Source organism: Prionailurus bengalensis, chromosome B1 (assembly GCF_016509475.1).
Source record: "Prionailurus bengalensis isolate Pbe53 chromosome B1, Fcat_Pben_1.1_paternal_pri, whole genome shotgun sequence".
Taxonomy (NCBI): domain Eukaryota; kingdom Metazoa; phylum Chordata; class Mammalia; order Carnivora; family Felidae; genus Prionailurus; species Prionailurus bengalensis.
Window position 1 is genome coordinate 149,128,614 of NC_057344.1, and position 4,831 is coordinate 149,133,444.

The 4,831-nt window shown below is 36.9% G+C and overlaps 1 pseudogene; it reads right to left on the reverse strand.

Annotated features, from left to right (window-relative positions):
* Positions 1–373: 373 nt before the first annotated feature.
* On the reverse strand, positions 374–1,318 carry LOC122468259 (annotated as a pseudogene).
* Between the last annotated feature and the right edge of the window lie 3,513 nt (positions 1,319–4,831).

Sequence of the window (4,831 nt, forward strand, 5' to 3'; positions counted from 1 at the left end):
TCGTATAAAATGCATTTATATATGCTTTTAAATATTAGAAATTAATTTTGGAAATAAAGTTTAGTATTCTTAATTCTACACTTAATACTCAACATTTGCTTGACCTATAATAATATGCAAAATGTAGGACCATTATTTAATTCTTAATCTACAAAATAGTTTCAGGATTAAGATTCTGAAAGGGAAGGGATAAGCATGCATTGTTTGCAGTGATAATTGGTCTTTATTTTTTAATAATGACCCTTAATTGTCTTTAATTTATTATGAATATATAAACTGTGAAAGATAATATAACAAACATATGCATTCTATTACTTGGTTTAAGAAATAGAGCATTACAAATACACTTGTAATTGCTTATATACTCCTTAACATTACTAAGCATATCTTTAAACTTTTACTGATAATAGTTCTTTTCTTTTTTCTTTTCTTCTTTCTTTTTTTCCTTTTGGACGTCTGATCTTATTTCTGCATTACTTGTAGAAAATCTTATTTTGACTGGACTCAGACTTAAAGGTAGAGGCTCTCAGAGAGGACAGCCTCCATCTCTTAGCAATCTATCTGTTCCTGGGACTGTTCTTTGGCCTCCTTTCTCTCAGCCAAAAGTTTAGCATATTCTGCAGCCTCTTCCTTATCTTTCTTGGTATGCTGTTTCTTCAGAGCAGTATACCGATGTTTGTGTTGGAGGACGCATGGAGTAACAAGACCCTGAATCTTGCGTGCTTTGGTCCTAGATGTCTTACCTTCATTACTTAGGGGCTTTCTCACAACATACTGGTGGACATCATCTTCTTCAGAGAGACTGAAATGGTTGCAGATTCCACTAGCAATTTTGGGCCCCAGGCGATGAGGCACAGTAGGATCAGTGAATCCAGAAATATTCTTCTCCCCTTTTTTTACAGTGACCAAATCGAGAACACGGAGATTGGCATCCATAACGCCCTTTCTTTCTCTAGTCCTCCTTGGTCTGTAGCAGGAATGCCCCTTGCTCAGCAGCAGCAGCTGGACACAGCCATGGGTCAAAACATGGGGAAGCCTTGTTTGTCATTGCCACCACTGATTTGGACCATGTAACCTTTCCATTCTTCACCCAGGGCATCAACAGCAACGTCTCTGGCCATAAACTTATCATAAAAGGTATGAAGTTTGCACTTCAGTGAATTTATGGCGGCCAGTAGCTGGGAAAGAGTTGTTCAGCTTCATCCTAAAGCAGCTTACTTCCTCCACGACACTATGGAAAAGAGCTGCTAATCGTCCTTGATAAGTTGCATCTGCTCTTGTAGAGTTGGAAAGAGAGTGCTCTACAGGAGTTTTGGGAAATCCAGAGCAACCCAGCCAGGATCATCTTGTGGGGACGAATAGATTGCAGTCAGATAAAAGGTTTTAGCTCACTTTAGAAAATTCCCTCTTTAATCTTTGTGAATAACTATGTACAACAGATTTGTGGAACTTTGAGTGAGTGTAGGGTGTTTTTGGACTTTCAGGATACTCAAAGTTAAACTGGTTGCAATTATATATTCATTAGACTGTGTGTATATACACACACATAAAGAATTTTCCACTTTTGAATGCTTTATTTTGCTTCACTTCTCTTGGAGATAATTTTTGTTGGCTTGTCTCAGCAGAAGATCTTTCCTCTGGTGCTAGTAAGATCGTCTCTCAGTTTAGTTTTCTGGGTTGATTCAAAAGTTACTTTTGTATTGTTTAGTGTCTCAGAGATACAGAAGGTAAAGATATAGTACATATAGATAAGGTATAAAGGCCATGTTCCTGATGACCCTGTAACATATTTTAGATGTTGTGTTTTTGGAGCTGATTTGGACAGTCCTATTAATTACCAAATCTTATTTTTCATATAAAGTTCAAGGACAAATGGGAACACTAAATTGTTACACTACATGCAGAATTTAATCCATTAAAAGGAAAATCAAGAGAGTTCAGCTACATCTTGGATTTAAAGCCAAGAAGGCTATTAAAAAATATCATCATCCCTTTTAAGTGTTTAAGTGGCCAGATGCCAGGATATCAAGGATCTTTTTATATTATGAAAGACTTTCAAGGGGAGAAATCACATGACATTAAAGATAGAGGCTGAAGAGAGATTGATTTCTTAAGATAAGTATTCATACTATCCTTACGGATGACATGGGGAATTACATTGTGTGTGATAGGATGTTATTATATGAATTAACTTGAACTGAAGTGCTCTAACCAAAATGTGCCTATTAATGGATTGGTGTTAGCTTACAGGTGAGACTTTAGATGTATGCCAAAGAAGTCTGTCTTCAGCACTAACCCATTGAATATTTTTCTTAACAACTTAAGTAAGGATTCTGATGGCATGTGTATCAAGTTTGTAGATGCTGTGAAGCTGAGAGAATTAACTAAATCTGGACTTAAATAGAATCTAATAGGTGGTAATGTTAGTCTGAGTTTAGCAAGATAAAACTTAGGGACCAATGCTAAATCTCATACACAAATTCCAACTGTTTAAGTATTAAATGTGGGGAAGTTATTACCTTATAGAAGCATTTATTTTTTAAAAGGGGAGTTTGGTTGACCGTAGAATTGTTAGAAGCCAATAGGGTAACATAGCTGCCAAAAGAGAGATACTGTTATCCTAAGTGGCATTTATTGAAAAATATTGCAGTCCTGCTACTTTATACTAGGTCAGATGGCAATTGGACTATTGCATATATTGACACTATGGAGCCTGTTCAGAAAAGAGACTAATACTGCTAGAGGACTTAACTAGAGTTTTCAACTCCCTATGAAAATGTTCTCCATTCATCCTTTATTCAATCAGTATATCTTAGGTATTCTTGTGCTTTGATCTTGGAAACAGAAATGAGCAACAAGACAATGCCCTTCTCAAGGAGCTTTTATTCTAATGAGGAGGAGACAGATACTACATAAACTAAATAAGAAATCCAAACTATGATAAATACTATGAAGAAAATAAAACAGGGTAATATGACAGTGACTGGGTTCGGGTGATTAGCAATGAGGGAAATTCTCTCCGGGGCACTGACCTTTGACTTGAGACTTGAATGATGATGAGGGGACACCCATGCAAAGATATGAAAAGCATTTCATACAGAGGGATTTAAAAGAACAAAGGCCCTGAGTGTAAGTAGCTGGAGAGTGATGAGGGAAAGGGAGAATTGTGGGAAATCAGGTAAAATAATGAGTTTGCATTTATTCTAAATGTAATGAGAAGCCAGTAGAGGGTTTTGAGTCAGATATGATCTGACTTATCTTTTGAAAGATCACTGTCTGCTGAGTGGACAATGAGTCATGGGGGTAAGACTGGATGTAGAGAAGAGTTTGGAGCAGTGAATAGTTTAATGCGTTATAAACATAAACCATTTTTTTCCTCCTAATTATTGCTTCCAAATCACCATAATTAATTTTTTCTTTGCCTTCCCCTGACAATATTTTAAGAAGATGCAGTGATTTTGGAAATTTTCCATCATTAAATGTTTAATTTATTTTCTGAACCTAAAACAGGTCTAAAGAGTAGCTTATTAAAAAAAAGAAAGTCGGGGCACCTGTGTGGCTCAGTCAGTTAAGCGTCCGACTTTGGCTCAGGTCATGATCTCAGTCTGTGAGTTCAAGCCCCACGTTGGGCTCTGTGCTGACAGCTCAGAGCCTGCAGCCTGCTTCGGATTCTGTGTCTCCCTCTCTCTCTGCCCCTCCCCCCACTTGCACTCTGTCTCTGTCTCGCTCTCGCTCTCAAAAATAAATACACATTTAAAAAAAGTCAATTTCAGTGTAAAAACTTATATCCCAACCTCACTTTCTCCAACATCCAATCAGAAACAAGATGAAGTAACAGAGACCAGATTTACCCTCCCACCTGAAACAACTAAAAGAACTTGACAGGGGCATCTGGGTGGCTCAGTTGGTTAAATGACCAACTTCGGCTCAGGTCATGATCTTGCAGTTTGTGAGTTCGAGCCCCGCGTCGGGCTCTGTGCTGACAGCTCAGAACCTGGAGCCTGTTTCGGATTCTGGTCTCCCCCTGTCTCTACCCCTCTCCTGCTCATGCTCTGTGTCTCTCTGTCTCTCAATAATAAATAAATGTTTAAAAAAAAAAAAGAACCTGACAAACATGAAATGATTTTTAAGAGATCGAACATTAGGCAACAAAGGGCAATGATCTCTGAGAGACAGAAAACAAATGTGAAGTCCTCTGCAATTTCCCCAACTTGAGAGAGTTTCCAGGCCCTGGCCTCACTGACAAAATATGCCAAACATATAAGGAAAAAAATCATACTAATTCTACACTTAACACCTCCAGCAAATTGGAGAGGAAAAGATACTTCTAGATTTATCCTATTCAGGATGATCTTGAAAACAAAACCAGGCAAAGACATAAGAAAATAATAATTTCAGACCAATATCCTTTATGAACATAAATACAAAAATTCAAAGCAAAATTTTTGTAAATCGAATCCATCCATTTATAAAAAGGATATTACATCATGAATAAGTTGGGTTTTCCCCAGAAATGCAAGGTTAGTTTAACATCTAAAATAATTATAACTCACTGTATTAACAAACACAAAAAAAGGAAAATCATATGGTCATCTCAATAATCAGAGAAAAGGCATTTGAAAAAAGCCATCTCCATTTCTGAAAAAAAAATCTCAGCAAACTACGAACAGGAGGGAACTTCCTCAACTTGATAAAGAACATTCAAGGAAAACCTAACATCATACTTAAAAACTGAATTCTGAAGATGTGAATATTTTTTCTACAAATCTGTCTTGTCTTTTCCCAAATGTCAACTTCAGTAGTTATAGAACATTTGGTTCATATGAAACAT